The sequence below is a fragment of the Notechis scutatus genome, chromosome 11 (assembly GCF_049901735.1).
Source record: "Notechis scutatus isolate UNSWTSFEM ecotype Mainland chromosome 11, rNotScu1.2, whole genome shotgun sequence".
Taxonomy (NCBI): Eukaryota; Metazoa; Chordata; class Lepidosauria; order Squamata; family Elapidae; genus Notechis; species Notechis scutatus.
The window spans coordinates 4490795-4515204 of NC_142019.1; the positions used below are offsets into that span (position 1 = coordinate 4490795).

The following is a 24410-nucleotide window of genomic DNA, read 5'->3' on the forward strand; positions in this document are numbered from 1 at the left end:
ACGCACGAAGCAACTGAGGTCGAAAAGCAGGAAATAAAGGGCAGTATAGAGGGCCCAGCAGCTGATCGTTGGCGCTACCGGTTTGTTTGAACCAGGCCGAACCAGTAGAATACCACCACTGCATGTGACCATGTTTTATGATGATTCTGCCCAAAATTGCGCTTCTGGTTTTCCCCAAAACCACTCCCATAGAGAACCATCGCTTCACTTAAGGGTTAAAGGCATTTGATTTGATGCCTGGGATATTTGCTTTATGACCAGGATATTTGCTTAACAACCACCACATCCGCTTAACGGCAGCCACAAAAAAAGGTTATAAAATCAGGTCAGTCACGTGACCGATCCGTTTTATGACCATTCCAACATGCTACTGTAATGGGAAGGCTCTATTTCACGTTACCTGAAACTAATAACTGCAGTGCAACAGTAGTTAACCCAACAGCACCAGAAGTAGTAATTTACCTGTGTCCATATACCAATTTATTAATGTGTTTTCTTCATTTAGTTAATGAGGGCTGTACGCCCTCTACTGGTATATCTCTGTACTTTATTTTTTTTATCGTACACTTCCCGGTACTTTTGTTCCAAGCTCCTGTTCATTTCCAGCAATTATCCAGTAAAACAGTGAACTGTTCCTTCAACACATACAGCAGCACTGGAAGATTAGGCAAGAGAGAGAGAGAGAGAGAGAGAGAGAGAAACCCTGTCTCTCTCCATTACTGTATTTTCAATGAATCTATGCTGACCTTTCATTTTAAAGATAAATTACGTTCAGGAAATACCTTCCCCCAGCTAAATAAAACATTTGAGGGATGACAAAGACAGGAAAAAGACATCATACAACCTTCTCAACTGGATTGGGCCTCTCCACTCTCCCCCCTCCCAAATGCCACAGAACGATTAACCCTTGCAAAGTCATTTTTAAGTATATTTATTCTGTGTTTATTTACCATTGTCAGCATGGCTCTAGGGTAGCTAGAGAATCATTGGAGCTGAAGTCCAACATAACGAAGGAATCATTTAGGGAAAGCCATTGTAGAACACCTGGTCTTATATGCTGTTTACTATCGGTATCCACTATAACGAAGGGTTATCCCAGTGGTGGGATTCAATTACTACCGGTTATGTGAGCGTGGCTTGGTGGGTGTGGCTTGGTGGGCGTGGCAGGGAAAGGTTACTGCAAAATCCCATTCCCACCCCACTAACCTGCCTTCCAGCTCCGTTCTCCTGTGCAGGGCAACTAAAGAAGACCCAGCCAATCAGCTGGGACTCGGGAGGCAGAAAATAGATGGGGGCAGGGCCAGTCAGAAGTGGGATTTTCCGGTTCTCCGAACTACTCAAAATTTCTGCTACTGATTCTCCAAGAACTGGTCAGAACCTGCTGAATACCACCTCTGGGTTATCCTTTCCAAAGTTGTTCTATTGTCAAACTGTAGGGAGATTATCTTAATGGAGATTATAGATTATTATAAGGACAGCCAGTTTCAATAAAAGTAATTTTAACCTTCAAGTGATCTCCTGGTCTGCTCTAATTAGTGGAGGCTAACACAAGCTTCCTGAAGCCACATCTACGTAATTTTTAATCCAAAACTTCATTTCTTCTGAAGGAGAATATTGCAGCTCGGGATTGACATGAGGGGACCTTGGTGCTCTCTGAGCTCCCTTGTTTTCTTGCAGACATTTCATTACCTAACTAGGTAACATCGTCAGTGCTAGAAGGATTGGCACTGAGGATGTAACCTAGTTTGGGTAACAAAACATCTGCAAGAAACAAGCAAGTTCAAGAGCACCAAGGACCTTTCATTCCTTCAAATGCCAGAACTTTGGTTAATGCACAGATCATCTCTTGTTTTTCTGTTGTTGTTTTTTCAAACTAATGACACAAAATCAATAGAGCAGAAGTAGTTCAAATGTTTCTTAAAACATGCAGCATATCCATTTAGAAAGCAAGTGGATGTAACCCCTTTTGATGGACTGACTGAAACTAATTTCAGCCGGGCAATAAGTTCTATTTCACAACTGCGATGGGAACATTGAAGGAGCAGTGGAAGGAGGTTTTGATTTTACTAATTGGCCCTCTTCATACGCAGCCTGGAAAAATCATCCAGACGGAAATCCTGCTGTATTTTCCAGCAGATCTGGATGGCTCAAGGTAGACAAATTTTAACTATAGCCCATCAGAAAGTTGCCAATAAGGATTTAAGTTCAATTTGCTATAAAGGGTAGCTCAGGGCATTTTTTTTTGGGAGACCAAAACCCAAATATAGTATAATCCAGCTTCTTACCCGTCGAAAGAAGATGAAACCCAGGAAAGTATCTTTACAACATATTGAAATTATTAGCATCTTGCAACAAAATGCGAAAGATTGTTGCTGACTCCAAAGCTTTCAGTTTTCTTGCCACATTTCTGACTAAACCTCTTCCTTCTCTCCTGATCCTCACAGAGCCAATTACACTTTTTGGAGTAATGGCCAAACTGACTCCAGCTAGCATATTTAGTCTCTGCCACGGGTCAATTAGCAGCCAGCGTGGTGTAGCGGTTGAAAGATGCGGAGAGGAACCAGAAGATTATGGATTCTAGTCCTGCCTTGGGTATGAAGCCACTTGGGTGACCGTGAGCCTGACTCTCTCTCTCTCTCTCCCTTTCTCTCTCTCTCTCCCTTTCTCTCTCTCTCTCTCTCCTTTTCTCTCTCTCTCTCTCTCCCCCTTTCTCTCCCTCCCATCCTCCCTCCCTCCCTTTCTCTCTTTCTCTCCCTTTCTCTCCCCACCCTAGGAAGAAGCAGGCAAACTTCTTCTGAAAACATTTGCCAAGAAAAGTGCAGGGACCCATCCAGGCAAGTGCTAGGAATCTAGACTGACTCAAATGCATCCCCACCACCACCAGAGGTGGTATTCAACAGGTTCTGGCCAGTTCTGGAGAACCGGTAGTGGAAATTTTGAGTAGTTCGGGCAACCGGCAATACCACCTCTGACTGGCCCCGCCCCCATCTATTCTCCGCCTCCCATTGAGTTCCAGCTGATCGGCTGGGTCTCCTTTGGCTGCCCTGCACAGGAGAACGGAGCTGGAAATCAGGTTAGTGGGGTGGGGAGGGAATGGGGATTTTGCACCTTCCCCTGCCATGGCCACCAAGCCACATCCACCAAGCCACGTGATGCCCACACCCACAAAACCGGTAGTAAAAAATTTTCAATCTCCCCACTGCCCCTCCCCCCACACATATACACACTTCAAATCAATTCCTATCTGACTTTGTAAAAAGCTAAATAGGATCAGATCTGATCTTGGAGAATGTCTATTGGAGATTCTCAATCATCGAGGTCATGGTTATCACAAAGGTGATTTTTCCAAAAGGCAACTGGATTTTCTTGGGTCTTTTTCCCTACCCCACCGAACTGGGTGTCCTTTTACTTTGGTCATTTCCACCCATAATAATACCCTTCAGTTAAAGTCTGCCTCCAGCCCAGTTCAGTTGGTTGTATGGGCATGTTAGCATACTTTCCTTGGCGATAATAAGGAAGTATTTGTGGTCAGTCAGTGGACCCAAATTCACCTAACCAATGTTTCACTTAAGGTAAAGGTTCCCTTCGCACATGTGTGCTAGTCGTTTCCAGCTCAAGGGGACGGTGCTCATCTCTGTTACAAAGCAAAAGAGCCAGCGCCGTCCGAAGATGTCTCCGTGGTCATGTGACTGGCATGACTAAACGCCAAAGGTGCACGGAACACTGTGACCTTCCCACCAAAGTGGTCTCTATTTTTCTACTTGCATTTTTTACATGCTTTCGAACTTCTAGGTTGGCAGAAGCTGGGACAAGGAACAGGAGCTCCCTCCATTACACAGCACTAGGGATTCGAACCGCCAAACTGCTGATCTTTCTGATTGACAAGCTTAGCATCTTAGCCACTGAGCCACCGCGTCCCCTTGAATGTTTCACTTAGCCACATACATTTGGGGCTCCGTTGTGGTCGTAACACAAGGACTACCTGTATGCTAACCTGCTTGTACAACCGTCAAGAACTGATCTGGACTTCAGGGAGGCTTTAACTGAAAGGCCATTGTTGTGGGTGGAGATGGGAGAAGTAAAAGGACACCCAGTTTGGTGTAGTGGTTAAGGTGGATAAAGTAGTAAACTGGGAAGCTGGGAGTTCTAGTCCTGCCTTAGGCATGCAGTTAGCTGGGTGACTAGTCATCCTTAGGAAGGAAGTGTGGCCTGTCAGCCGCGTGCTCCTCCAGCACCAAAGCAGAGGAGGAGGAAGAGGAGGAGGAGGAGGAGGAGGAGGAGGAGGAGGAGTGGAGTCAGGGTCAGCATCGAGCAACCTGAGAAGAGGGAATGGAGCTGGCAGAGAGAGAAATAGAGGCTACCTATCAACCCTTAGATGGAGAGTCAACAGCCCCCAGGTCTGGAGGTGGATGATGAAAAACAGAAGGAACAGCTGAGTCCAGTGCCCGACACACGGATGCACAGAAGGCAGAGGAGAGGAGAGCTGTGGAAATCTATGGGCCGGACCTTGGGATAGAAGAGTCACTGCTGCTAGCGAACTCCATCCTAGCTCTGGGAATAAAAGGTGGCGGGGGGGGGGGGAGATGAATAGAGTGTCAGACAACTATTCATCTCCCTCCCTCCCTCCCTTGTTAGCTTGCGGTGAGAGAGAAGTTTTCCGCCGGGGCTGCCGACGCTCCTAATTAAAGGAATCTTTGAGTCCTCTCCAGAGGGCTTGTCGTGTTTGGGGAGCTGGGTCAGAACAGGAGGCAATGGGCGAACCCCTTCTGAAAACACAACCCAGAAAAGGGCAGGGGTTTGTTCAGGCAGTTGCCAGAAGTCAACACTGTCTCAAAGGCTCACACCTATCCATGGAAACGGCCGGGACCATTTAGACCAGGGGTGTCCGACCTTGGTAACGTTAAGCCTGGAGGACTTCAACTCCCAGAATTCCCCAGCCAGCAAAGCTGGCTGGGGAATTCTGGGAGTTGAAGTCCTCCAGGCTTAACGTTACCAAGGTCGGACACCCCTGGTTTAGACAACATGAGCAGGAATATCTCAGCCACCCTAACCCAGGCATCGACACAGCCCTCCCACAGCAATCAAGCCTTTTCACAACAGCAGAAGCTATTTTAAACTTGGCTACAACCTTGGGAATTGTGGTTCACTCACCCCATCAGCAACCTCCCTCCTTCTCCCTTTCTCTCTCCCTCCCTCTCCCCCCCACTGAAAATGCTCTGCTTATGAAAATAGCTTCCAATCAAGAGCGGTTTCCCCCAAGGGGGCCACGGAGAGGGAGGAGGAACCCAGGAGTAGTTGCCCCCTCCCTCTAAAGTGTCCCCTGCAGAACATGAAAAATAAAATAAAATGGGCTCTTTTTTTTTTTTTTGGATACCAATTGAACCCAGACATTAGACAGGGAATATAGTAGCAGTGCTGTCTGGGCTAAGAACACACGAGAACCTCTGAGGGCTTCACGGGCATAAGAAACCCTTGTTGTTCGCCCTCTGGCTGTTGTGTTTTCCTCTCTCTCCCAGTTCTCTTCCTTCTCTTCTATAAGGAGGAGCAAGAACAGAGAGAGGGAGGTAGAATCTCTCTCCCTCCTTCTCTCTCCCTTCCTCACTCCCTCCATCACGCTCACTCCTTCCCTTTCCCTCTCTCCCCTCCCTCTCTCTCCCTTTCCCCTCCCTCCCTCTCTCCATCCTCTGTCCCTCCTTTCCCTCTCCCTCCCTCCCTTTCCCTCTCTCTCCTTCCTTCTCTCCCTTTCCCTCTCCCTCCCTCCCTTTCCCTCTCTGTCCCTCCTTCTCTCTCCCTTCCTCTCTCCCTCCATCATGCTCACTCCTTCCCTTTCCCCTCTCCCCTCCCCCCCCTCCCTTTTCCTCTCCATCCCTCCCTCTTTCCCTCCCTGTCTCTCCCTTTCCCTCTCTCTCCCTCCCTTTCCCTCTCTCTCCCTTTCCCTCTCCATCCCTCCCTCTTTCTCCCTTTCCCTCTCCCTCCCTCCCTTTCCCTCTCTCTCCCTCCTCTCTCCCTTTCCCTCTCCCCTCTCTTTCTTTCCCTCTACCTCCCTCCTTCCCTCCCTTTCCCTCTCCCTTTCCCTCCTTCTCTCTCCCTCTCTTTCCTCTATCCCCTCCCTCTCTCCCCCTCCCTTCTCTCTCTCTTACCAAGTTGCCAAGCCCTGAACCCTCATTTAGAAATCCACCTCTGAAGCTTGCTGATTTAACTCCAGCTATTTGAATAGTAGTAGTAGGAGTTAGCAATAACCTGTGGACCTACATGGGAAGAGCTGTGAATCAAAAGTGCCCGACCTGAGTGGGCCCACGGTGTGCTTTCAAATGGTAAGCTTTACCTTGAGGGAGAGTAATCAGATCCACCATATTTAATCATAATTAAATTCAAATGGAAAATTGAATTCAATCCAGGCAATCCAATTTAGCTTTCTCTGAGGCCTGCCTCATTTCTGGAATGTAACTCCACAAACTGGCTACTCAGATATGGAGTAAAACAACAACAACAACAACAACAACAACAACAACAATACATACACACACACACACAAGATATTTTAATTGGCTTTTGCAATAGCTAAGCCTGGGCAATTGTTTACAATGGATGGATGGATGGATGGATGGATGGATGGATGGATGGATGAATGGATGGATGGATGGATGGATGATGATAGGGATAAATGATAGATGATACATGATATGGATGGATGGATGGATGGATGGATGGATAGATGATAGGGATAAATGATAGATGATATGGATGGATGGATGGATGGATGGATGGATGGATGGATGGATGGATGGATGGATGATAGGGATAGATGATAGATCGATTTGGATAGATGACAGATAGGTAGATAGGTAGGGAGAGAGAGATGGATAGATGATAGACAGAGACAGACAGACAAATATATACGGATAGATGATAGACAGACAGACAGACGATGTATGGACAGACAGAGCATTACAAACATGGTATGAAGAGAGTCATGCAAGTCTATGATAGCCAAAAGTCAGAAAGAGCCTTTTCCAATTAACAAATGTTATTAAATGGTTGGCTAAGGACGGCAATAAATCTTTCACGACACATGCTTTTTGAGCTACAGCTCACTTCTTTAATGCCGAGTTTTTAGGATATAAGGTCGGACCAAACAACAGAGACTATTTTACTGAACTTTTAACCATTGAGAAACTGGTAGACTTGGATCTGTGTCAGATTCTGGGTGCTCCCAAACTTCGTTAATTGACTTCATTCACCAAGAAGATCAAGACTCCGTTCTTCTACCAGCTTTTCATCAGGTTGCTTGGTCCAAAATATCCCTGTGAATTACTGATTCCCCACTCCCCCAATTCGTTCCTTCTCCACCGCTTGCTCAACGCATAAACATATTCTTCTTTTAAGTAGACATGGGGGTCAGTTGATTCCTGACTGTTTGGGAAAGGCCACAGGTGGGACATGGCCGGTTATAAAATACTAATTTGCCAGAATACTACCTGCCATTTCTTTAACCTCCCTTCTGGCACAGCCTTTCACATTTGGGCAGTCTTCCAAATAAATATCCAGTGAATTGTCACCCATCATTTTTAATTTCTATAAATGGCTCCGAGGTTAATTGGAGTTCAAATGGATTCTCAGAAATCAAGATGAAGCTGATGGCCATGCTTTAAAGCACGCCCGCCAACTTTCTCTTCCATCCTAAACAAAAAACAAAAAAACCCACCCAACCACCATTATTTTTTAAAATAGCAACAGCAGACTTATATACCGCTTTACAGCCCCCCTCTAAGTGGTTTACAGAGTCAGCCTCTTGCCCCCAACAATCTGGGTCCTCGTTTTACTGACCTTGGAAGGATGGAAGGCTGAGTCAACCTTCAGCTTGGTGAGATTCAAACTGCCAAATTGCAGGCAGCCAACAGGCAGCAGAAGTAGCCTGCAGTACTGCACGCTAACCACTGCACCACCGTGGCTCAAAATATTAAAGGTTGGCAGGGCAGGAGTCTGAGAAGGCACCAAGAAAGGAGTTGGGAACATGGATAAACAGCATGGAACGCAGTGGTGGGATTCAAAGATCTTTACTACCAGTTCTGTGGGCGTGGCGTGGTGGGCGTGGCATGGCATGGCATGGCATGGCATGGCTTGGTGGGTGTGGCAGGGGAAGGATACTGCAAAATCCCCATTCCCTCCCCACCCCACTAACCTGCTTTCCAGCTCCGTTCTCCTGTGCAGGGCAACCAAAGAAGACCCAGCCGATCAGCTGGAACTCAATGGGAGGCAGAGGATAGATGGGGTTGGCAGGGCCAATCAGAGGTGGGATTGGCTGGTTCTCCAAATTATTCAACATTTCCGCTACTGATTCTCCAGACCTGGTCAGAACCTGCTGAATATCCAAGGTGTAGAAATGAGCACCGAGACTGGCAAAACTAATTTAAATTAAAGAGATGCTCAGCTCAGGCAACTAAGGGGTGGAGTGGGAATTCTGACTTAATTCCCTGCTTGTGGGCTTCCAGGGGGTATCTGAGTCTGGATGCTGCCTTAGATTCAAGCTTTGGTTCATTCCCACAAGTTGATGTTCACAAACAGCCACGTTTATTGCATGTGCAACCATCTTTTAACTCAAATTAACCCAACATATGTAAGACAGATGAGACTTTTTTCTAATCAGTCCCGGTCTAACAAGCAAGCCAGCAGGCCTGGGAAAACTCTAACGGAGCTCATTGGTTGGCTGAGGCGTTTCTTTCTTTCTATGAGAGAAATGTTTTAACTTCTCACTGTTGGCCTTGACATTAAAGCAGGATGATTAACTCCTCACCACAATGAAGGAGAATCAACCCAGTGTCATATGAACAGAATAGTAGTCGGACCTTGGAGGTCATCTAGTCCAACCTCTTGATCAAGCAGGAGTCCCTAGAACATATCAGACAAGTGGCTGTCCAGTCTCTTCTTAAAAGCCTCCAGTGATGGAGCATCCACAACTTCTGAAGGCAAGTTGTTCTACTGGTGTTGTGGTTCATCGGCAGCAGGTGCAGATGGCTGAGGTCTCGGAGAGCGAGGACTCAGATGAGGGGCCTGCGTGGGATGCAGGGATGGGGCCAGGACCATCAGGGAGTGAAATGTTGCCTTCGGAGATTGTGGAGGCTGGTAGCCGGGATGAAGAGGCCCCCGAGGAGCCTGTGCCCAGGGCGTGTGGGCTGCTCGAAGGAAAGAGCAACTGCAGCAGCATGGGAAACTCGGGAGTAAGGCTGCAAGATAACGGCCCCTCCCTTAAGAGATAAAAGCCAGGTGAGAAACCAGAGTTCTTTGCAGGAAGCAAAGAAGTTTTTGCACTCAAGCCTTGTGGACGTTCGGGGTATCTTGGTTGGTGTTTGGATATTCTTTGTGTTTGAAATATTTCTTAGTAATTTTACCTAGTGTTCTTGGCAGCCTTGCACCACCTTGGCAAGGCTAGCTTCTTATCAGAGACAGTTAGTTTGAAACAGCCTTTTAACCGTGAAGGAACGGAATTCATAAAGAATCATTAAAAGGTTTTGCTGTTACCTCTGTTTCATGTTTGTTTCCTTGGAATAAGGTTTGGGTCAGAACAAATGGCTAATTGCACTGTTAGGAAGTTTCTCCTTAATTCTAGGTTGCTGCTCTCCTTGATTAGTTTCCATCTGTTGTTTCTTATCCTGCCTTCTGGTGCTTTGGAAAACAGGCTGACCTTCTTTGTGGCAGCCTTTGAGTATTGCAACCCTGAAATCATGCCACCTCTAGTCCTTCTGAATGTTCAGCAGGGATTTTCGATGGTAGGAGACCAACAGTGGGGATGATGGGAAGTGTATTCTAACAATGGTGGGATGATCCAGGTTGCTCATTTCTGCTTTAATCGGAGATGTCAGAAACTTGAACTTTGGATGTTTTACTCAGAAAGCCATTTGACAAACTTCAACCCTTGTGCGCAGGCAGGCAGAATTTGGGTAATGCGTTCTCTCGTTCACCAAAGATGTTACTGCTTTTAATTTCTACCTGAACCACTAACCTTGCTAAAGAAAGAGGAACAGCTATAAATAAACCCTCTGAAAAAAAAAAGAGGACGGTGACAAACACCTGATGGAAGAGATGTTGGTTGTGGGGCGGGGAACGAAGAATGATCTGAAGCAGGTGTAGTGGAGGATACAGTTTGAATGCCTAAACTAATCAGCATCTTAGAAAAATGTGTCTGTATGCAGAATAAATTGATAAAAGGGAAACAATCAAGTCTAAAGAGTGCAAGGTTATTTGTCCTAATTTTTCTGCATAAGGTTCCCCCCCCTTGTCTGTGCGTGTGTGTGTGTGTGTGTGTGTGTGTGTGTGAGAGAGAGAGAGAGAGAGAGAAGATGAAGATGATGAAGAAGAAGATGAGGAGGAGGAGAAGAGGAAAGAAGGAGGAGGAGGAGGAGGAGGAGGAGGAGGAGGAGGAGGACTGTGTGAGAAAGGAGACAAGGAGATTAAGAAGCCTACAACTACAATCTACGTTGGTTTGTGGCCCCGCACTTTTAAAACTGATATTCGTTGATGGTAAGATCTGTAGAACAGAGAAATATTCTCCCCAGAGAGGTTATAAGTTCTCCACTTCTGGAGGTTTTTAGAAAGATAAAAGGATAGTTTAATGGTTTTCCTGACCATTGCAAAGTGCTGGATTAGATTGTTTTTAGTCCTTTCCAATTCTACTATTTGAGAAGATAATTTTTTGCAGCATTTATTTGAATGGCCTCAAATTGACTAACCCTGGCTTCCTGATTTATTTTGAGCTATTTTTACTTTTTAATGTCTATATAGCTTAAGACAAGAATGGCCAGACTTGAAGCTGATGTTATTCTCTTTGCATTTTATTAGAATTGCAAGATTTCCCAACTGTAGCCAACAGCAGAAGCATGAACTTTGAATTAAAAAAAACGCTAAACCTTGAAATTGATTTTGAATCAAACATCAATCCTTCATTCTTACTACAAAAATAAACAAATCAATTAAATTTTAAAATACTAGTTACTGCACTTTTTTTAATTCAGCAATTATAATTTGGGGTGAAAAAAACATGTTTTTGTTTGCTATAGCTATTAGAAGTCAGAATTGTTTACCAATCTACTGCAAAACATCCAGAGCTCTGCCAATCAATCTGAAATCAATTTTTCACTTCAGGGATCCTTCACAGTCAGGTTTAATCTGCATATTTAAGTCAACAAGCCAAATTTTCAGTTTCTAGGCAAATACAAGAACTGAAATACAGTTATCATTAAATGTTTGCCTACTCTCAAGCTTTGGAATAATATTTTTGACTCAAAATGCATATCAAAAACAACGACTTGAAAAGATTTGAGAGTAAAATATATTCAAATGTCTGTAAGATTAACGTTTCATTTTGAGGAAAAAAAATATGATGCTGAAAAAAAGACAAAAGGGATGAATGAAAAGATCTGGATGAAATGGACATGAGTTGAAATTCTCTCTTCTAGAGTGTGTGTGTGTGTGTGTGTGTGTTTGTGTGTGTGTGTGTGTTTGCATGCACCTTCAAGACAGTTTTTGACTTCTGGCAACAGCCCGGAAAAATCCCTATAGTTTTTTTTGGGCAAGATTTCTAAAGGAGTTTGCCATTGCCTTCTTCCTAGGGCTGAGTGTGAGCGATTGGCTTAAAGTCACCTAGCTTAGCTTCGTGCCCAAGGCGGGACTAGAACTTACAGTCTCCTGGTTTCTAACCTGGTGCCTTAACCATTACACCTTTCTCTGCAAATGTGTGTGAACACATTATAGCCTTTTGTCGAGGGCATGCTTGGTGATGATAGCACAATTATGGAGAGGACAGTCATCAAAAAAATCAACCAGAGTTCTCACTCAAAGCACAAATAACCAGGCTCAAAGTCCCCTATTTCTGTTATAATATAGGAAGACCCAACTTTCTGGAAAAGGCTGGGAAACGTGGATGGAAACAGAAGAGGACAACGAGCAGCAAGATGGGCTCGGTTACAGTGGTGATAAGTGTGTTATTGGGAGACTTCCAAGAACAGATAAAGGATAGATTGTTATGGAGAAAACTTATCTCTAGAGTTGATAAGAGTCAATAATGACTCAATCAATTTCTAGTCTCGACATCTTTTCTACATCGGAGCAACCAAAACTGGATAGGATACTGCCTCCAGTTTTGGTTGCCACAATGTAAAAAAGATGTTGAGACTCTACTCTAGAAAGAGTGCAGAGAAGAAAGAGCAACAAAAATGTTTAGGGGACTGGAGGCTACAACATACAAAGAATGGTCACAGGAATTGGGACGTCTGGTTTAATTAAAAGAAGGACTAGGGGTGATACGATAGCAGCAGTGTTCCAATCTCTCAGGGGTTGCCACAAAGAAGAGGGAGTCAAGCTATTCTCCAAAGCACCTGAGGGCAGGACAAGAAGCAATGGGTGGAAACTAATCAAGGAGAGAAGCAACCTAGAACTAAGGAGACATTTCCTAATAGTGAGAACAATTAATCAGTGGAACAACTTGCCTCCAGAAGTTGTAAATGCTCCAATACTGGAACTTTTAAAGAAGAGATTGGATAACGATTTGTCACAAATGGTCTAGAGTTTCATGCTTAAGCAGGGGGTTGGACTAGAACAGTGGGCGCCAACTAGTGGGCCGGGGACCACTGGTGGTCTGTGAGAAAGTTGTGGTGGTCCACAGAGAAATGTCACCCCCAAAGCATCCTCCAAAGCAATTAATCCAGGCTGCGTGGGAACACAAGGCAATGGCCTGCGGGAACACATGGCTTGCGTCGCTTGCATTGTGAACAACACAAGGTAGTGAGGGGAAGGGGGAAAAGGCAGAGTGGGGAACTTGCCCCATTCACCTCACGCACCTGGCCTGGCCACCGGGCTTTTTCTTTCTGCTTCTTTCTTCTTCTGCTTTTGGCTACACACAAGGAAAGCAGAAAAAGTCTTTCTTTCTCTCCCACAAACTCCACCAGAAATGAGTCTTTGGGACCCTGCAAGGGCTCCTGCTCCAAGAGGCTGCACCGGTGCGACAAGTCTCACAAAGACTCACTTCTGGCGGAGTTTGGGGGAGAGGAAGAAAGACTTCTGCTGCTTCTGCTGCTTCCCTTGCATGAAGCCAAAAGTCTCTCTCTCTCCCCCCCTGAGAACGGAGCTGGAGATGCTATCCTGCAATCCCAAATAAAGAACGATTGATCGGTAGGAAAACGGGGTGGGGAATTTTCCTGCAGATTTTTGGGGGGATTTTCCCAGAGTCTCTGGTCCGCAGGATTTAAAATTATGAGTTTGGTGGTCCCTGAGGTTGGCAACCCCTGGCCTAGAAGACTTCCAAGGTCCCTTCCAACTCTTACATGAGAGATCTACTTACAATATTAAGCCCTTTTTCTTCTAGGTTTAATTTTACATCTGCAGATATTTTCTTAACTGAGGTCCCCCAAAGATATGGTTGAAAGAAGGTTGGACTCTTCAACAAGACTCATCTACACCGACCATGAATAAGTACCTACCACGAGAAAGGAAGCTAATTATCCCCATCTCGTAAACCAGGCCTTGAACTCCCAAAGCATGTAACTCGCAGATAATTCATTAACAAAACCCCAATCTAAGTGAGTCAACAGACTGTCTCACCTCCTCCCTTCACCTTCAAACATTAAAGTTAAAAGGGAAGAACTAAATGGGCACTTTGCTATCAGTGGATTTGGCACGCAGGGGAGTTGCGAGTGTGCAGCTAGAGCACAGGTTTTGCAGACAAAGGCAGGAGACTCTGCTTCAATTTACAAGCTGTAGAAAGATGATGTCATCTTTATGTTCAACAAGGTTAAAATCCCCAAAGACACATTACTGTGACAATAGGATGAGATCATACCATATATTTATCTTTCCAGGGATGGGTAGGGCAGGGCAGGGAAGGAAATGTGGAATTAGAATAATCTAAAATGCAAAACCTTCATTAAGGGATTGCCCTTAGTGCAACACCTCAAAGAACTAAGTAAATGTTTGATCTTTTTAAAAACTTTTCCAGAGGCTCAAGGCACTGTTTTCTCCTCTTTGTAGCAAGGAAGAAAGGAGAGAGAGAGAGGAGACAAAATTATCAAATAATAGCAGTGTAAAAACTAAAGTTGAACAAATTGGCTTCTGCAAACTGCACTTTTCCAGGAGGTTTGGATTATTTAGTTCTTCCATTTTTAAGTCTACTTCTTTCACCAAACTTGACCCTCTGGAATGATTTACAGCCAATCAAAATACAGGAAAAGTGCAATTCTGGGAGATGCTTGGTGGGGGGAAACAAGTCTGTATATTTTGTGAGGGAAGAAACAAACAGAAGTAGAGGGATTTTGTGTGTGTGAAAAAGTAAGTTCTCTTATCCCTTCTTAAAAAAAACTTTGGGGGTTTTTCCATATGAATTCTTTCTGGTACATCCAAAGCCATTGATGAATCTGGTGGCCTTCTAGCAAATTTCCAACAATGAAGACATCTCAAATAAGTCCCTCAAGAGAGTGAACATAATCCAGAGGACTTTGGGCATCAATTTTATTTTTTACCAGAGGTTCAACTGATTTAACTGCAGCATCAAAGGTATATTCCAAGGAAGGAGTTCTAGAGGGCCAAAGGATCTTGTTGAACTTGTTTTCTGTATTGAAAGAAGGACCTTTATTCTCAGAAAATTGTCCTTAACTATCATTTAAAAAATCATAATTTTGGTCTCCACGGTGTAAAAAAGATGTTGAGACCAGAAAGAGTGCAGAGAAGAGCAAGAATGATGATTAGGGGACTGGAGGCTAAAACATATGATGAATGGTTGCAGGAAATGGATATGTCTAGTCTGATGAAAAGAAGGACTAAGGGAGACATGATAGCAGTGTTCCAATATCTCAGGGGCTGCCCCAAAGAAGAGGGAGTCCAGCTATTCTCCAAAGCACCTGAGACAAGAAGCAGTGGGCAGAAACTAATCAAGGAGAGAAGCAACTTAGAACTACGAAGAAATTTCCTGACAGTTAGAACAATTAATCAGTGGAACAGCTTGACTCCAGAGGTTGTAAATGCTCCAACATTGGAAGTTTTTTTAAAAAGACGTTGGATAACCATTTGTCTGAAGTGGTGTAGGGTTTCTTGCCTAGGCAAGGGGTTGGACTAGAAGACCTCCAAGGTCCCTTCCAACTCTATTATTCTATTTGATTCTAAATAATAATCAGCTCCTCTGCCATTTCACTTTTAGAGGTGCAGTTCACGGGTGATAGATTCTCCCTCTGTGGGTTTAATAGGATTGCACTTCCTAATGACTGAAATGTATTTTACATACATACATGAAAAAAAGGCAGCTTGTGGATTTGCAAAAGCAATGTGTGTACAAAAGGCTAGGAGTTGACCTGCTGCTGGCTACAGAAAAAAAATATTATGAAAGACCGACAAATCAGGCCCAAGGAATTTGGAGGCAGTTTCACTCTTAAGGCAGATGCTTGAATCAACATTAGCTGAGTTGCACACGCTGCATTCAAAGGGATACCGTGGATTTCTTTAATGTCAAAGGTGGCCCCAAACATTTTACTTTATGTGGTTCAATATTATTGCCTGACCAGAGTGCCTGAGTGTAGGCAACTCAGCGAGCCAAAATTGCAAAGGATCACTATGATTTATTAGTTCAGGGTGCAAGCTGAGTGCTTTCCCACATGAATATTTGATGCGGAGATTCAAGCAATGTGTTCACTTTTCAGAAGAGGTTTTCCTTACTGGAGGGGAAACGTTGGCATTCAAGCCACGCCAAGGAACAGACTTTTCTTCCGAATTAAACTGCCTTCCCTGTGCTGGTTCCCTTCAGATGTCTTGGACTGCCACACCCATCATCCCCAAGCCAACGCAGTTAGTGACAGCCAATGGCATGACAGAAACCCACATCCAGCCCATATAGAGAGAATCAGACCAAGGAAGGTTGCCATAAAATTATACCATTCCTGTGAACACTAATCCTATCATGGTTGTGAGCCATGGTGGCACAATAGTTAAAATGCAGTATTGCAAGTTAACTCTGCCGACTGCCAGCAGTTCAGTCCTGACTGGCTCAAGGTTGACTCAGCCTTCCATCCTTTCAAGGTTGGTAAAATGAGGACCCCCATGGTCACCTAATCAAAATTCAGATGCTTGGCAACCGACTCATATTTACGGTGGTTGAAATGTTCCGGGGGTCATGTGATCAAGTTTTGTGACCTTTTGATAAGCCACATCAATGGGGAAGCTAGATTCACTTAACCACTCTGTGTCTAGCTTAACTTAACAACTGTGGCACAGAAGGTCTTAAAAAGGGGGGGAAAGGTCACTAAACCAAAGTCTCACTTAGAAGGAGCAAATTTTGTGTTCTATTGTGGTCGTTAAGTCGAGGACTATGTGCATTGCCAGACATCTGGCTAAAAGATTGCCATGAAGACTGTAGTTTTAAAGTCCTTGGGGTAAGGGACGGGAAAGATTGCATCATGTAACCAAGCCTTAGCTTTCAAATACCTCCTGGGTTTGTTCTCCTATGTAGAATTTGTTTCTTACCCGCACCGAGAAGCCAGTTGAGTGGAAGCTCACGTGAAGACTAATTTCACCCTGGAGAAGAATTTTTCCTTATGCAGGAACTGCGCCAAGTGCTTTTTGACCAGGAAATGCCAGCAAGCAATTACTTTGGGACCCATTAGAGCAAATCCAGATGTCAAGATTACTTCCTGCAACCACGTTGTCTTCACGTGAAAATCTTTAAAGAGAGGAAGGAGGGCAAAGAAAAAAGCACTTTTCCCACAAGGTTTGATAGGCAATTAAAGTATTGGACCCTGGCCCTCCCTTCATTAAAAATCCTTATTTTATTTCCATAAGCAGGAGAGGCTGCAGACGGCAATTTAGCAAAAGGAATAGCAAGACGGATGACATCATGTTTGGCTGAAACCCGCAGCCTGGGGTATCTTCCTTCGTTTCAGTCCTACAAACATTTTTTTTTAAAATTCATTCTGAAAGGCAGGAAAAGCACACTACTCAGAAAGAATGGGCAAATATCAGAAAGGTTGTTTGAGAGAGTAAAAGTGGGAACAATCTGGAAAAAGGGTTCAGGATTCCAGTCCCAAAATGATTGCAGAACTTCAAAATCCCAATCCATTTCCTAGCACAAATAGCCTCTATCTAGACACCACACAGCGAGGCGAATACAAACACAGTAATCTTTAAAATTACTGCCTACGGGTCAGAGTACTGCATAAAGAAGGGGAAAGTTAAAAATCAAATATCTATTTACACTTCCAAGCAGCCTCTTTTATTTTTTCCATTATTTTTTTTCCTTTTCCTTTTGTTCCTTTTTTACATTTTAAAAACAACGGTAAAGAACAATTCAGCTCAGACCTTAGAACTGAGCTGAAGATAGAAACCTTTCTTACCTTACATTATGAAATAATTTCAAGTACTTTGCAATTGTGTGATTGTATCAAGGCCATGCCTAGCATTAAAACAACTTGAGGTTCATCATGACATTGTTTAAAAATATAGTTAATATTGATACGAACTTTTGTTTTTTCTTTATGCCTTTAAGGTTTAGGTTATCCAAAGTTTGGATTGTACAAATACCATTGCACCCAGCAAATATGTTATTGCATAATGTATTTACTCGCGTCTTATAATAAATAATTAACTTGGAAAAATAAAAGATTCCAATCCATTTCCTAAGCACTGGGAAGGCAAATGTTTCACTGTTTTAGGACTAGGTGGATATTTCCTGTTGCATTTGGAACCTTTCACAAAAGGATTGCCTGCCTTCAAGGACACTTCTTTATAATCCCAGCATTTGTGGATAATTGCTCATTGCCTGAAGTATGCAATATTCTTTCTTTTTCTTTTTTTCTCTTCCTTCCTTCCTTTCTCTTTCTTTATCTATCTACTTACCTACATACCTATCTCACCCACCAAAAGGCTTGATCAGGGCCCACAAGGAAGAATGATCTCTAAAACCTGTTTAAATAGATTTATCTGTTTCTATATTTTAGAAACATACATGTTAGAAAAATATGTGAGTTGGACTATAAGGAAGGCTGATTCCAAAGAACTGAGGCCTTTGAACTCTGGTGCTGGAGAAGACTCCTCCAAGTCCCTTGGGCTGCAAGGCGACCAAACTGGTCAGTCCTAGAGGAGATCAACCCTGACTGCTTCTTAGAAGGCCAGACCCTGAAGATGAAACTCAAATACTTTGGCCACCTCATGAGAAGGAAGGACTCACTGGAGAAGAGCTTAATGTTGGGAAAGATTGAGGGCAATAGAGGATGGCAGAGAAGGAGGTGGCTGGACGGAGTCACTGAAGCAGTCGGCGTGAACTTAAATGGACTCCAGAAGATGGTAGAGGACAGGAAGGCCTAGAGGAACGTTGTCCATGGGGTCGTAATGGGTCAGACATGACATCGCAACTAACAACATGTATTAGAATTGTGGCAGCTAAATTTTACTAAGTAATACTAGATTATATGTCAGCCTTTTTAGGTAGACCTAACCACGAGATCTATTCCACAGGGAAGGCTAAAAGTACTTTTCTTGAAAATGGCTAAAAAACAGAATCTTATGGGTCCGATTGTGCTGGATCTCCCTTTTATACAGGTAGTCTTTGATTTATGCCTGGTCCCTTAGCAACCATTCAAAGTTCTGATGGACCTACCTAAGGGCTACTTACAACCTGGGCTCAAAGCTCCAGAGATTGCCTCCCCCTCCAAAGTCACATGACTGTACTTTGGGCGCTTAGCAACCAGGGCACATTTATTATCTAACCCCACCCTCACATGGCCATGTTTTATGATGGTTTTGCAAAAAAAAATAAAAAAAATCCAGCATTTACTTCCAGCTTTTGGCAAAACTGTACCCATGGCAAGCTGTTGGTTTATTTAAGAGTTGTAGTTCGCCTGCTTTATGGCCAATACAAGATACAGCTTAGTGGGTGGACTTCGTTACCAAACTTGGGTACCATCTATACTCCAGTGAATGAGGGAGACATCTCTCTGCTTCCAAGTGTTATCTCCTTGTTCTGGTCTTAAAACACATTCCAGGCTTTTGTTTAGGTTGTGGTTCTTGCATATTGCTATCAAGATCCTCTTCCTTCCTGCCTACAATGATGAAACAAAGTGCCTTTAGGAGATAAACTGAGTTGAAGGAGGCTCCATTCTCGTTTTGCTTCTCATCCAAGAAGCTCCTTCAGTTCTGAAGAAGCTGAACTGAAGAACTGAAGAAGCCTCTTGGATGAGAAGTGAAATGTCTTCAAGGAAAAACAAGTGGCCTTTTGAAAAAGTATCTTGGGGACAACCATGATCTGATGGATGACTGAGAATCTCCATAGACAATCTGTGTTGTTTTGCCTCTTATTGTTTTTCAGTTAGAAGGTCTTACAGGTAAATGTTTTACAGAGCGAGACTACATAAATTGACTTTTTTTTTTTTTTAATGATGAGAAACAAACGGGATATAAATCAGGTACCTTAAAAGTGCATGGAATGGGGATTAACTGTTCACAACTGAAGGGTGAGAAAGAAGAAAATTTAGCCTTGAAGAGCTTAGCTCCCCTGTCATAGAAGTTTCAGCTATGTATTTTCGGAGGAATTTGGACTCCAGTTGAGCTTTACTTATCAAGGGCAGCAAAGGTGAGTCACCTTCTGAGTCAGACATAGAAGATGTCAAATGACAAGAGTGTTTAAAGCTAGCAGGGAAGATACAAAACTGTTTCAGGAAAAAAAAATAGGGAAAGGAAAAAGCCAAAAGTAATACTCCCAATGATTTTAGGTGCTTCAGCTTCAGTCATTATCAATAAAAACAAATCCATTAACATTCCATGGATTCTGTTTTTAAAATCTAGAATTTTATACGCATCCAAAAGTAAACAAAGTGGGTTTCTAATGCCCAGAGGCATAGACTGTCTTGTTACCCTAATGTGTCTTGTTCCATATTTCTTTAAAAACATTTAAACATTAAAATTATTTCCCAATTAATTTAAAGGGAAACAGTTTTGCAGCTTGCAGAGAATGAAAGTGCCATGTTTAGTGTGGCCATCAACAGTTTTAGCAGCATCTAAAGAGACTCCAAGGCTGTGCACATTAAATTTCTTCAAGATGCTTCAGAGGATATAAAGCATCTGCTTGCAAATCCTTACAGCAGCTCCATCCTTTTTCCTGCAAGCGGCTGAAACTCCAGCATCTTTCTGATGCATTGCATGGCCCCTTTTTTACAGGACGTCCTCGACTTACAACCGTGGCAAAAAAGTTCGTAAAATGGGGCAAAACTCACTTAAATCTTGCTTACCAATGGAAATGTGTGGTTGCAAGTCAGGGACTACCTGTCAGTGATATTCCTGTACGTTCAATTCTGCTAAAACCAACCTGCAAGTGGGAGGGTCCAGAAATGGATTCACCTGCTTTTAAGGAAACCAGAACTGAATTACACAGTAAATGAAGGCTTCTCATCAGAGGTGGGTATTCAGCAGGTTCTGACCAGTTCTGGAGAACCGGTAGCGGAAATTTTGAGTAGTTCACAGAACTGGAAAATCCCACCTCTGACTGACCCCGCCAACCCCATCTATTCTCCGCCTCCTGAGTACCAGCTGATTGGCTGGGTCTTCTTTGGTTGCCCTGCACAGGAGAACGGAGCTGGAAAGTAGGTTAGTGGGATGGGAATGGGGATTTTGCACTAACCTTCCCCTGCCACACACAACAAACCATGCTATGCCCACCAAGCCATGGCCACAGAACCTGTAGTAAAAAAAAATTTGAATCCCACCACTGCTTCTCATGTAGGGACCATAATATATGCTATTCAAGAAAAACTGTATAATTTAGTGAGGCAGAGTCACAGATTTATGAAAATACCTTTCTAGAAGAGGATCTAGAAGAGGATATGTTTTCCGGTAAGCGAACGAGAGAACAGAACTTTTCCTTTGGAGTAATCCAGTTTCCGTGGGCAATTTCACCCCCCCCTTCCAGTTTATTACAAGATCAACTCGGCCCTCAAATTGGCTGCCCAGCAAATGGGAGCTGTGGAACTCTTTAAAAGCTCACGACAATTTAAAATCCTGCCGTGTGGCTCCTATTTTGAAAATAAAGGGGGTGAAAAGCACACAGATGCCGTTTTCTTCTTCTATTTCAGCTGCTGGCGAACATTTTAATCAAGCGTTAAATTGAGCAAATAAAGGCAGCAGTTCGGGGTCAGATAATGGTGATAATGTTTTGCCATTAAAACTTTTCATGATTCCTCTAGCCTGGTCTTCTTTGGGCTTACCTGAATAATTTCATAAACACAGTCATAGTTTTATAAGGGAGGAGAAGAAGAAAAAAAATCAAAGATACTGATTTTGGATAGAGACGATCCTGTCTCTTCCGGGGTGCCTGCAGAGAAATGGACTAAAAACCAAATCAAAACAGTGACTGCAATCGATGCCCCAATCCCAGTCAGAGGTGGGATTTGCCGGTTCTCTGAACTACTCAAGATTTCCGCTACCGGTTGTCCAAAACTGGTCAGAACCTGCTGAATACCCACCTCTGCTTTGGACCCCAATGCAACCCACCTAAGCTTATTAACTATAGGTAGTCCTCAACTTATGACCACAATTGAGCCCCAAATTTCTGTTGCTAAGTGAGACAGTTGTTAAGTGAGTTTTGCCCCATTTTATGATCTTTCTTGCCATGGTTGTTAAGTGAATCAATGCAGTTGTGCACTAGTAGCACCGCTGTTAAGTGAATCTGGCTTCCCCATTGACTTTGCTTGTCAGAAGGTCGCAAAAGGGGATCCCTTGAGCCCCAGGACACTGCAGCCAACATTAAAAAATACATGCCAGTTGCCAAATGGCTGAATTTTGATCACCATTGTGTGTGTGTGTGCATGAGCAACGGTCATCAGTGTGAAAAACGGTCATAAGTCACTTTTTTCCCTGGTGCCGTTGTAACTTCGGTCACGAAATGAATGGTTGTAAGTCAAGGACTACCTGCACTGTGACATAGGCATGCTATGATTCTGCAGAAAGAAAACTGAATGTGATTTTTGCCAGGTTTCCTGAGAATATCAGTTTCCACTACGTTTTCACAAATTTCAGTTTCGAGTTCTTGTGATGCAGGTCCTATGCCTGTGATGGCCATAAGTGGCACGAAGAGCCATTTGTGCTGGCATGCAAGCCGCAGGCAAACTTACGTCACTGTGCATGCGCGCACCTCACAGCTGATTTTTTTGGGTTGGTTTGAGGCCTTTTTCGGCCTCCCAGAGGCTTGGGAAAAGCGTCTGCAAGGCTTTTCAGGCCGAATTATAGGCCCGTTTCGTCACTTCCTGTCAAACCAAAAAAATCAGCTGTGAGGCGCAGTGCAGGTAAGGGGCTGGTGGTGGGGGGATTGCACACGCATGCACAGGGGGAGTGGGGAAGGGGACTCACATGGCATTCTGGGTACTGGCGCGCGCATAATTTTTGGCACAGGAGCCCAAAAAGTTTAGCCACCACTGTCCTATGCCTTAAAATACAAAGGCTAATCCCCGGAAGCCAAGATGTAAATCTGTAAAAAGGAAAGAATATTCAAAAGTCGGAATTCTTTGTAACGTAACCCTTTGTGATGTGGTCCCTGGAATCCAATCCACATCTAAAGAAGGGTTAATCAAGGACACTGTTCATTATAGATGTTCTTTGGCAAAAATACAACAGAAAACTGAGCCGTTCCCCTTCGTGTGTGCCGATCGAGAAGTAACGAAATCAAAATACAGGTAACCGAAATAGCTGTACGTTGTTCTCAATTTCCAACCTCCCTCCTACCTTTCTACTGTTATTTTCCCTGTGCTATTTTAGCTTGGAAGTCTCTAGGGAGAGGCACCTGCCAAATCAGCTCCTTGAGAAATGCCACATGCATAGAAGGTGTTGTATCCGACTAATGAAAAGTGATTTTAAAAATAGAAAGCAGAAGAAGCTGGGTTGATTCAAGGCTGAGTTTGTTGCATGGGAAGAGTCGTTACAAAAGCTTGACTATCTGAGAATTCCTTCCCAGGCTGGGGCGGTTTGAAAAACCGAGCCACTTCCTTAAATGAGAACCCAGCCAAGACAACTGGATTTGCATTTCCAATACAGGGTTCAGGGGATCAACTTAACAGGGTGGGTGTCACTTGGTGTCATTTAAAGAATATGGTGGCAATCGCACAATTAGCACAAGCCGCCTCTTCGCGAGGAAGGAAATCACTCTCTGACCAGTGCCTTCCAAAAGTGTTGGGGCTTCAACTCTTCAAATTACTGATAAAGCAGAATATCTGCCGGAGCGGGTTCAAAACGAAAGATCTTTGGTGCTCGTTGTTTTCTTGTAGAGGTTTCATGTACACTGATGATGTTATCTAATTGAGTAATAACGGGAACGTACGTTATCCTTGGATATATTTATCTGCCCTCTCTTTATTTTCATTCCTGTTGAAACTTTCTGTATTTTTAAAAATGTTATTTTGTTCTTTTTTTAAAAAGCTGTTAATTTCATGCTGTTTGAAATCAACTAGCCGGGGTGAGTGGTGTCTGAATCAGAAGGATGGGATAAAAATACCTCCATTACGCATAAATACAAACAAAAGAAAACCCCCATGAAGCAGTGTTTCAATATCTAAGGGGCTATCACAAAGATGAGGGGGTCTATTTATTCTCCAAAACACCTGAAGGCAGAACAAGGAGCAACGGAAGGACATCAATCCAGAAGAGAACCAACCTAGAACGAAGGAGAAATTCACTGACGGTGAGAACAATCAATCAGAGGAATGGCTTTTTCTTAAGAAGTTGTGGGTTCTCCATCACTGGAGGTCTTTAAGAAGAGAACCGACAGCCATTTGCCCAGAACGGTGTAGGGTCTCCCGCTTGAGTGGTGTTGTGGTTTGCTGGCAGCCTGTGTAGACGGCAGTGGAATCGGACAGTGGGGGAGAAAGGGGATCAGTCCGGGAGTCTGGAGAGGACTCGGACGAGGGTCCTCCGTCCGATGCAGGGATGGGGCCAGAACCATCTGGGAGTGGGGTGCGGCCTTCAGAGTCTGACAGCAGCGAAGCAGAGGACCCAGGGGAGCCTGTTCCCAGTGCGTGTGTGCGCACAGAGCTGCTAGAAGGTGAGAGTAGCTGAAACAAAAGGGGTGACTCAGGAGTAAGGCTGGGAGATGATTGGCCCTCCTCCCATAAGGTATAAAGGACAGGCCAAGATGATGAAACCTTTGCAGGAAGCAAAGTCATTCGTTCGGTTCAGACTCATTCTTGAAGCTCTCTGTACTTCGGTTGGTTTTTCTTCTAGTTTATCTGACACTTCTGTTATTGGCAGCACTTCACAGGAAAGAAAGCTGGGTGCTTATCTCGAGGGACTGTTTGAGATTCATTACTGGCTGGGAATGAAAATAATTCCCAGTGTTGCAATAAAACAAGACTTGTTTTTAAAATAAGCATGTGCGTAATTACGGTCTCGGAAGCCTTGGTCAG

The 24410-nt window shown here is 43.9% G+C and overlaps 1 long non-coding RNA gene across 1 annotated transcript in view; it reads right to left on the reverse strand.

The window, feature by feature from the left end:
• LOC148129685 (uncharacterized) overlaps positions 1-16652 on the reverse strand; it is a 68676-nt gene extending 52024 nt beyond the window's left edge. Inside the window, exon 1 of the long non-coding RNA XR_015750779.1 lies at positions 16498-16652. This is a non-coding gene — a long non-coding RNA (uncharacterized LOC148129685). The remainder of the gene's footprint in view (positions 1-16497) is intronic.
• Positions 16653-24410: the final 7758 nt, after the last annotated feature.